Below are 11431 nucleotides of genomic sequence, written 5' to 3'. Positions count from 1 at the left end.
TCCAATTTACGATAGTTTGATAGGTTAGATGCTCATGTGTTAGGACGCCAACTTAATCGCTTAATTTTGTTAGATGCTTATGAGTTAGGATGCATTAATTTTCATTAGTTTAATTTAACACTTTAATTTGGTTCACTTTGCATTACTTTTAAGTTAGTTAAATAGAATGGCGTATATCTCCTCGTGTTCGACCCGTAGCTACGATTGACCCGTACGCTTGCGGTATTATTTTAACTCAAACATTGGTTATGACTGTGCGTTGGGACACTATGTCAGTGATCCGAGCAGCTTAGTAGGAGGATACGCGTCGTCCTAGTCACCCTTTATATTGTATTATATTTCTTATCTGAAATAGGGGCGTGACACAAAGTCTTGGCCAGGTTTAATATGGAGAACTCCAAGAAAGGAAACGTTCCTTTCCGGCATGGAGTAAGCCTCTTCAAATCCCAATGCCCTCAATCTCAAAAGGACATTAAGGAGATGAAGAGAATTCCCTATGCTTCGGTAGTGGGAAGTCTCATTTACGCCATGTTGTGTACAAGGCAAGACATTTGCTATTCTGTAGGGATTATGAGTCGGTATCAGTCCAATCCTGGATGTGAGCATTGGAATGCTGTCAAGAATATCCTCAAGTATTTAAGAAATACTAAGGATCATTTCTTAGTTTATGGGTCAGAACAGTTGTCAGTCATGGGGTATACAGATTCCGATTTTTAGACTGATAAAGATGATAGAAAATCCACGTCAGGGATGATTTTCATGATGGGTGGTGGAGGTGTTATATAGAGGAGTGCAAAAAAAAAGTCTGCGGACGATTCTACCACTGAGGCTGAGTACATTGCAGCCAATGATGCAGCGAAAGAAGCAGTTTGGTTGAAGAAATTCTTGAGTGATCTCAGTTTTGTACCCGAGCTTGTCAAAGATCCAATTCTATTGTATTGTGACAACAAAGGGGCAATAGCTCAAGCAAAGGAGCCTAGGGCTCACCAGAGAAACAAGCATGTACACCAAAAATATCACCTGATCAGGGAGATCATCCAACAGGGTGATGCAGCTATCATGGAGGTTGGCTCAGTAGACAATGTATCGGATCCCATGACCAAAGGCTTAGCACCAGTTGTGTTTTCGAAACATGTAGATTCTATAGGTGTAAGGCATATGGGAGATTGGCTTTGATGTACAAGTGGGAGATTTTTGGATATGTGTCCATCAAACCTGGTTTAATTAATACAATGTTTATTTCTTTTTACGCATGACATATATTTATTGGGCTTGTAAGTTATTCCATGGGTTTTCACCAAAATAGTTGTCGGTGAGGGACAGGACTGGACATCCCGTTCATATGGTCGTCACATTGTGTGTTACCAGAAATGAGTTTTCGATGCATAAATGTGGGTACACATTGTATATGTATAGAAAAGAATTTGGTAAGAATCTTGCATGTGCTACTGCTAGTTGTTTGAAAACGAGATTCATACCCGTCGGTTGACCTTTGACCTGAGAGATCCTATTCGTTGCAATGCTGGATCATTTGTTTTGGTAAGCCAATGGTTGACATCCTACGAACTATATATCGGCATACTGGACACGCGATCATGCACTGTTAATGAAAGAGATGCTCAACATAGAATCCACTGTCGTTAATTTGGGAATATTAAGGAGAGAGAAAGTTTGTGATGGGTCAGACAGAAATCTGGTACCAATGTCGTTTTTGTAAATTATTTACAAAACTATTTTGTAATATGAAAAATAATTATTTATGTATTTAAATTTATTTAAAATACTTTTTGGACATCCGATCACAATCACAAAATCTCTGAAATGGACTTGTACAATGAGTTGGGGGTTGGTAGTATTTAATTACATGCCCTATAGCTCATTATACAAAATTGGATTAGTGGAAGGTCTTATATGCAAATTAAAGTGTTTAATTGTGCATGACTATATTTGGAAATATTAAATTGATTAATTATCTTTTTGATTACGATAATAAATAAAATATAATTAGATTATATGGTTGGCCATAATTAAAGAGATAGCAATCACTTTTAGATTCTACCTCTTCCCCTTATGGAAGCAAAGGTGTTACACAAAATTAGAAAGTGGAGAATTTCACCAACTTAGCAATACTTTGATTTTTGGAAACCATGCTTGAGAAAGGACAACTTGAAAAGTTTCAATTTTAGAAAGTGAACCTTGCCAAGCTAGGATCCCAAAAGGGATCACAAATTATAAAAAGGGGAGGAGAAGGAGAGCTCCACGTTTTTTAAGCTTCTCCCTCTCTCTTCCAAGCCTTCTTTTTTTCTCCTCTTCTGTTGTGAGGTATAAGTGTGTGCAAGGGTTTTGTGAAACCCAAGAAATTGGTGATTGGTACTTTACTTTGTTTTGCGGACGATTGACGGCGACAAAGTGTTAATCAAGTCAATCCACCTCTTGCTTCAGTGTGGAAGAACTATTATCTAGAGGTGGAGCTTCGATTGCGTCTCTAAGATAACCGAAACTTTTTTATGTTATTTTTGGTTTACCGTCGTTTTTCGAATATGAATGCAAAAGCTATGTTCTACGATCCGTTTCCATTTAACGACTTCATCAATAGAGCATGTGTGTTGGATATTCACCAAGTGGGTTACCAATACACTTGGAACAACAAACAATTTGGTGAAAGGAGTATTGAGGCGAAGCTAGATCGTTTTCTCTCAAACCAAGATTGGTTTAATATTTTTCCTAATGCCTCAATGATTAATGTAGTGCTGGCCACGTCAAATCATAGAGCAATTATCATGCAAACGGAGTGCAACAAGCCTAAATTTGTGAGACCTATCAGATTTGAAGCATTCTAGATTCTTGACTACTGTGATGTGATTCTAAATTCTTGGTCTTCTTTCCAGCTGGTTCCCCTTCCCACATCCTATGCAACAAGTTGAAACTTTTATAGGGATCCCTCAAGGATTGCAATAAATACTTTATTGGCACTATCTATAAAAGGCTGGAGGATACCAAACATTCTCTCTCATCTCACTATGGGGTTCCATCTTACCAAAGAAATGATCAGTGGTTTATAGAGGAGAAAAACCTAATAGCTCTCTTAAAAAAGTTGGCTCATCAAGGAGAAACTCTTTGGCTTTAGAAATCTAGAGTGAAGTGGAACTTGGAGGGCGATAGGAATACCAAGTTTTTTCACCTCTCGACTCTTAAAAGAAGAGCCAGAAATCACATAAGGGCTATCAACATTAATGGAATTACTATCACTGAAGAAGCAGAGCTTGGCAGGGTTTTCACTGATTATTTCAAGGATATCTACCAAACTCGAAGCACTAGGCTAGATGATTCTTACTTCTCCCCTATCAGAGGTAGAGTTAATGACGATGATAATCAAGCTCTAAATAACCAGTCACTGATGAAGAAATATTTCTTACAGTCAAATCAATGCCAGGAGATAAGGCCCCAGAGTCGGATGGTTTCTCTAGAAAGTTTTTTCACAACTCTTGGTATGCGATTGGGAAGGATGTTTCAGATTGCATCAAGAATTTTTTTCAAACGGGTACGTTCAGCCTTTTCCTCAATCAAACATTCATCTCTCTCATTCCCAAAGTTGATCAACCATCTTCGATCTCTGAGTATAGACCTATCAGCCTTTGTAACTTCACCTACAAAATCATCTCCCGCATCATTGTTAACAGTCTCAGACCTATTCTTGATCGTATCAACTCTTTCAATCAGAATGGGTTCATCAAAGGGAGCCAAATTCAAGATAATGTTCTTATTTGCCATGAGCTTTTGCATAGAATCAAGAAACTAGAAGGGGTAACAAGGGTTTTTTCTCTTTGAAAGTGGATATGAATAAGGCGTATGACAAGCTCAAGTGAAATTTCTTGAGAAGTACACTATCTCACATGGGTTTTGCAACGTGCTGGATACAGAAGGTCATGTTTTGTGAGCAAAGCACCCAATTAAGTATTCTTCTCAATGATTCTCCTCTCACATTCTTTAAACCTTCAAGGGGATTGAGGCAAGGAGACCCCCTTTCCTCCTATCTTTTTGTCCTTTGTGCGGAGGTTCTTACCACTAAGCTCTCAATTGCTAAGGAAGAAAAGAAGAGTCATGGGCTTCAAATAAACAGAGGAGGTGAAAGGATTTCTCACATGGCCTTTTCTGACGATCTGATCCTATTTGGAGAAGCTTCAATGTCCGAGGCCAGAGGTGTAGATGAAGTTCTCCAAACCTATTGCAGATTTTCAGGACAAGCGATCAACCTCAGCAAAACAAGAGCACAATTCAGTCCCAATGTTGATGCAAACTGCAAGAGATAATTAAGAGAATACTTTTAAATTATGCCAACATCATCCATTGACAAGTATTTGGGAATTCCATTGACTAGAGGCAAGATTTCTAAAGCTTACTGCAATGATCTCTTAACTAGAGTCAATTCCAAGTTGTAACATTGGAAATCCCATTTCCTTAGTCCAACGAGTAAGCTTATCTTGGTACAATCAACTCTTTCTACCATGCCCTTATATTCAATGTCTTTCTTCAAGTTTCCAGCGTCAATTCACAAGGCCCTAGACTCTACTAGCAGGAATTTCTTTTGGTCTAGCGGAAACAAATCACTTGTCCCAACCATTTCATGGAATACTATGTGCATGTCTTCCTAAAAGATTTGGGGGTTTGAATTTCAAGCTTTTTGCTCCTATGAACCAAGCCCTACTTGCCAAAAAGGATTGGGCCCTTCTCCATCCTCCCCTTCTCTATGGGCCAAGCTCATGAAGGCTAAGTACTTTCCTAGCTCCTCCTTCCTCCAAGTTTGCTGCCCTACTACCTCATCATGGGGTTGGAAATCAATTTGCTCGTCCAAAGATCTTCTTCGTAGAGGTATTGTCTTTCTTGCTGGTAATGGTATTTCCATCAACCCATGGACTGACTTCTGGATTCCCAATTACCCTCCCTCGGCCGCTTCATTTACCCTTCCTCCTAGTGCCCCTTTTTCAGTTAATTATTTCATAGACTCGATTATTTCCTTTTGGCATAGAGAATTACTCTTCCTATGGTGGCCTCTGGGTGTTGCATTCTCAATTTTAAAAATTCCTTTATCTATTTTCCCTACAGAAGACAAGTTTGTCTGGGCTATCACTTCCACCGGCAAATTCACAGTTGCTTCAGCATAATATCTCGCTATTCATGGCTTCTCTAACATCCCTCAACACTCCATGGTTGAAAATATGGCATCTCCTAACTTCTCCAAAAATCAGTAACTCATATGAAAAATTCTCCATCAAAACCTTCCTTTGCCTGATGCCCTAAACCTTAGAGGTTTCAATCTCAATTCTCTATGCATCATTTGTCAACATCACTCATAGAATGCCAACCATCTTTTTATTCAATGCCCTATCATTCACGATCCTTGGAGACCAATGGGTATTTTCGAATTTCTGCAAGGTGGTTCTGTTTTGGAAGGGATTACTAATGTTCTAAATGCAAGACCAAGTCATAACAGGGATCACAGGCTAAGGATTTCTCTTATTTGCAATTTTTTATGGCATATATGGAATGACTATTGGGATCTAATCTTCAGGAATACTTCATTCAACACAAGGAGCATCATTCTCAGAGCACTGATAAGCGTCAAGAATTTCGTCCATCTGGGTCACAATTCTGGAATCTCTAGGATTCGATTAGTGAAATGGATCCCTAAAAAAGATCCCTTTGTCAAATTCAACGTGGATGGAGCGAGCCAAGGAAACCTAGGGAGTGTTGGCATAGGAGGAGTGTGTAGATCATCTTCTTTTGCTTTTAAATGCTACTTCTCAATGTGCATAAGATGGAACTATGTGCTGGTGGCAGAAGCTTTAGTAGTCAGATAGGCCCTTCTTATAGCCTCTTGCTAGTTCGGGATTCCCCAACTTGATCATTGAGAGAGACAACCTCTTGGTGATTAATATCCTCAACAGTAAGTGCAATTCCATTCCTTGGAAAATTTTGACTATTATAAGCGATTGCTGGTTACTTCTTGATTCATTCCATGCCGTCTTCTTCAATCACATTCTCAGAGAGGCAAATTTGGTTGCAGATCGTTTAGCCGTCTCCGGAGCAGTTTCTCAACATTGTAGTTTCTGGAATGTATCCCCCCTAGTTGTATCTCCCTTCCCCTCTTTGTTGACTCCTTTGGAACGTTGTTCCTTTGCTAATCAAGTCTTTTATAAAAAAAATGTATTTTTTTTATGAAGGTAAACACACAAACTACACGCCAGTACCCAAAAGGTTATTAATGACGACTGTGTTTGTTTTGGCATAAAATACTGGAAAAAAGAACTTTGTCCGAGTGTGGCCTACGCCAGCACTCCCATGAGTCTATCTCTCCTCCTCATATGAAAAGACACTTGTGCCGCTCTGCCCCCTTATTTTGAAGAGGAGAGATATAGACACATGGGAGTGCTGGTTTAGGCCATACTCCGAGACAGAAAACGGCTTTCCAATACTTTGTATAAAATTTGTTTTAAATGGGTTAAAGAACACTAATAATAGAAATTTATAGAAATTAAAATGATTCTGTTTTTCAAAATAGTAATGGTACCTTCATTTCAACCCAAAAAAAATGGTAAATTCATTGGTCGTCTTGGTATCTATGGAAGACTCACTTATATCATATAGCTGGATTTATTTCTCGTTTAATCACATTTTCCTACAAAAGGAAAAAAAAATGTTTCAAATGTATTAATATTTTTGGCCAAATGTCTTTGTGCAGCAGCACAGGCTACACCCAGACACATGAGGGTGGACAAAATGACCACCCTACCCCCCTGAATGGGCAGCCCATGTGTCTGAGCGCAGCCTGCGCTACTGCACAGAGAACTTCTACCAAATTTTTTTTTATCATGTCTTATCAAAAGATATTAGGAAAAAGGTTCTCCGCATCTTCGAGATAAGATACACTGGCACCTTTGTGTCTATTTCTCTCCCCTTCATATAAAATGACCTTCTTGCTCTCTAATGTATAATATTGTTTTATCCAACTTCATTCGTGCACTTTCATATGTCGTTTACTTAAAAAACCCTTTCCCAAGATGTTAAATGGTAAAAAAAAATTGGGAAAAGGTTCTCTGGGCAAGCAACATAGAGTAGCACACTATTGAGCTATGACAAAATGGTTTTATGTTGAGGAAACCTCCTCATATACTCCAAACTGTGTTTTGATGATAACAAATAAAGCCACTCTTGGACTAACATTTGTGTAAGATGTTTAGATGAGAGCTTAGCACCAAGGAAGGGAGAGCGTCCACAAGAGCGTAAACAAATGCATACAGGAATATGGCTCAAGATGTCCCCGAAGATGTGGAAGTCAACAAGTCAATCTTTGAAGTTTGGAGATTGAAGAATGAAGACTTAATGAAGATTTTGTAATCTTGTATTTTATATTTTTAAGTCACAAATTGATGTAACGCACACACGCACGCAAACATCCATTTAGAATGTCCTTAGGAGGTAATTTGACCCCTTTGACATGTGACCATTTAAGTATTGGAAACCCCCAAACCAAACCCTAATGGAACGGACCAATTTCCACTGAAATTGCCCAATCAAGCATACCGGTTCCTGATCCGGCATACCGGATTAATGGGAATCTCAGGAAAAGGCTTATAGTAGCCCTCCGGAGTACGCTGGATCCCCATCCAGCATACCAGATCTTGTTTGGCTTAGTTTTGCCCTGATCTGCATACCGAATCAGTGTATAACTGTTAGCTTTTGACCGTTATTCCCCTATTTAAAATGGAAATTAGGTGATCTGGCATACCGGATTAAAATCCAGCATACCGGATTATATATGGCTTTTAGAATCCGATCTTAATTAAGATTCCTAATTAATTCAAGTCACCTAGCCTATAAATACCCACTTGTTTAAGGCTCTAATTATCACTATTAATCACAATCAAGAGCCTCTAAGAACAAGTCACTCTCAAGTGAGAATTCGAGCACCTATCCAAGGCATTCAAATCTCACTTAGCTCCCTTCATTCATATTTGCATTTAAAGCTTCATAGTTTGAAAGGTAGCACATCTCTACTAAGGTTTTGAGGTAAATCTAAAATCCTTTAGTATTGTCTTTACTTTTTATAAGTAGATTGAGTTCTCTTGCTCGGAATCAAGAGTAGGTTGAGTCCTCTTGCTCATTGAATCAAGAGTAGTTGTTGTTGAGTCCTCTTACTCATTTCTTAAGAGTTGTACGAGTCCTCTTGCTCTTACTCAAGATTTGACAGAGCGAAATTCTCTCTAAGGTGAGAGGAGTGAACGTAGGCAAGTATTGGCCAAACCACTATAAATCTCTTGTGTCACTCTTTTACTTATTGCTTATTTATTGCTTGTCTTTACTTGGTTATTTTCGCATATTTTTTTTAATTTCCCAACCTTCACCTATTCACCTCCCCTCTAGGTGAATTCATATTTGGTATCAGAGCAGGAGCTCAAGACCGTGATTTTTATAATCCAATTAAGAGTATTAAGACCATGGGATCCTCTGCCAATCGCAAGATTGAAGGATACAATATTATCCGACCTTCCTTCTTTGAAGGAGAAGGATTCTCCTATGGGAAGAATCGATTCAAGAACTTCGTGTGTGCCAATAACATTGACGCATAGGAAGTAATTGAAAATGGACCAAATACCACAGACAAGTCCAAAGAAGAGTGGACCCCAACTGAAAAAACTAAGATTCAACTCAATTTTGTTGTTATAAGTTATATTCAATGTGCTCTAGGAGAAAAGAAATACAATAGAACTTGCATGTGTGACTCCGCTAAGGAGATGTTTGATAAGCTTGTAATGACCTATGAAGGTACTTCTGAAGTCAAGCAATCTAAGATTGATATGTTAGTAAATGAGTATGAGCTCTTTAAAATGAAAAATGATGAAGACATAAATGCAATGTTTACTCGATTTACTAATATTGTAAACAAGCTGAAAGGTTTAGGAAAAGTTTACTCCAATGGTGAAAATATGCAAAAGATTTTGAGATCTCTCTCAAAATGATGGAGACCCAAGACAACTACAATTAAAGAATCCAAAGATATTGACAAACTAAGTCTAGATGAGTTGTTGGGATCACTCCAAACTCATGAGATGAAACTCAAACAAGATACCAAGGAGGATGATTCTAAAGAACCAAAGAAGAAGGTTGTAGCATTCAAGACATATGACATTAGCGATGATGAGGAAGAATTATCTGATGACAAGATTGCTTATCTATCCAAGAAATTCTCTAAATTCTTGAAAAACAAAGGAAAAGGCACCTTCAACAAGAAGAGATTTTCAAGGGATCAAAAAGGTAAAAATTCTTCCAATGAAGCTAATGATTCCTCTTCAAAAGATATTGTGTGCTATGAATGTAGGAAGCCAGGGCACTATAGAGGAGATTGTCCAAAGATAAAAAAATATAAGAAAGCCTACAAAGCTGAGCATACCTTTGACTCAAGTGATGAAGAGGATGAGGATGAAGCATCTCAAGAGGAGGATGAACAAACTAATTTGGCACTCATGGCTACTGAAGATGAAGAAACTCAAAATGAGGTAACTCCCACTTCTCCTTCTCATAAAGATAAGGACTTTTTAGAACTGGAAGAAGCTTTTGAAGACTTCTACCAAAGTAATATGGAGCTAGTCACTACCAAAAAGAATCTCTTGAAAGAGATAAACACCCTTAAAAACCAAAACACAATTCTAGCTTTTCAAGTTAACATCTTGGAAGAAGAAAAAGAGAAGTTGTGTAAAGCCTTAGAATCATTTGCCAATGAAAAAAGAACTCTTAACATCTTACTTGGAAATGCCTCACAAGCACCTCTAAATAAGGAAGGGGTAGGCTATGATGTGAACAAAGGTTCAAATCAATCAAAAGAGCCAAGTACAAGTAAAATGACAAGTAAGAAAGTAAAGAAGAAGTTTTGTAATTATTGTAAGAAGAAAGGTCACTCTATTGAAGAGTGCTATTTAAGAAAGAAAAGTCCTCAATTTAGCAAACCCAATCCCAAAGGGAAGACTCTATATATCCCTCAAATGGTTGTATGCAATAATTGCAACAAGAAGGGACACACTGTTTAGTAATGCTATCATATGAAGCAAGCCTTTGGTCCTCCTAGAAGACCTTTCAATGGTCAACCTCCTAAAAGATCTTTCAATGGTCAAAATAAAAGAAATCCACCAAAGATGCAAAGACTGCCCAAGAACCAAGATTCATATAGAATACCCCAAAACCAAACACCTTGGAACCCCTAATCATACCCAAATTGGTATGGGAATCAAAAGACAAATGGTAATCAAATGGTTTGGAGACCAAGAGAAAGGTATGATACTAACAATGACGGACCCAACATACAATGGGGATCAAAGTTTTATTAAGTACCTTTGTTTTGTAGGACATGAGCAACTTGGAATGGTACATCGATAGTGGTTGCTCAAAGCACATGACATCCAACCCAAAGGTATTTTCGGAGCTAAAGAAGCAAAAAGGGGGAAGGGTATCTTTTGGAGACAATAGCAAAGGAAGAATTATTAGAAACGAATCTATAAAATTTAGAGGTACAATTATTTCCAATGTTAGTTTAGTTGATAATCTTAAGTATAATTTTCTTAGTGTGAGTCAACTATATAACAATGAAAATGTTGTGAATTTTAATGCCTCTAAATGTGAAATCAAGGACTCTAACGATAATATTATTCTTGAAGAAAGTAGAAAGAATAATGTTTATACTCATGTATTTAGTATAAATTCTCATAATGCATGTCTCTTTTCTAAATTTGATGATGCAATCTTATGGCATATGAAATTAGGACATATTAATCCTAAGATTATTAAATTCCTCTCTTCTAAGAATTTGGTGAGAAATCTTCCTAAGTTGAAATTTGATAAGCAACACACTTGTGAAGCATGTCAAAGAAGTAAACTTACAAAGGTAGCTCACAAAACCATTAAATCTGTTGCTACTTCTAAACCTTTGCAACTACTTCATCTTGACCTATTTGGACCAATACAAACCACTAGCTTGGGAGGAAAGAAATATACTTTCGTTATTGTAGATGACTACTCCCGTTTCACTTGGACCCTATTCCTCAAACACAAAAATGATGCATTTGAGGAGTTTATAGCTCTTTGCAAAAGAATACAAAACCAAAAAGGTTACTTGATCACTTCTATAAAAAGTGACCATGGTGGTGAATTTGTTAATATAGAAGAATTTGGTGAGTTTTGTCAAAAACAAGGTATAACTCATAACTTTTCGGCCCCTAGAACACCACAATCAAATGATGTGATTGAAAGAAAGAATAGAACGATCCAAGAAACTGCAAGGACAATGCTCAATGAGTACTCTTTGCCAAAATATTTTTGGGCCGAAGCTGTTTACACGGCTTGTTATGTGTTAAATCGGGTTTTGATAAGACCTATCTTGTTA

Source organism: Telopea speciosissima, chromosome 8, assembly GCF_018873765.1.
Source record: "Telopea speciosissima isolate NSW1024214 ecotype Mountain lineage chromosome 8, Tspe_v1, whole genome shotgun sequence".
Taxonomy (NCBI): domain Eukaryota; kingdom Viridiplantae; phylum Streptophyta; class Magnoliopsida; order Proteales; family Proteaceae; genus Telopea; species Telopea speciosissima.
The sequence above is the reverse complement of the archived record's forward strand: the minus strand, read 5'-3'. Positions refer to the sequence as shown.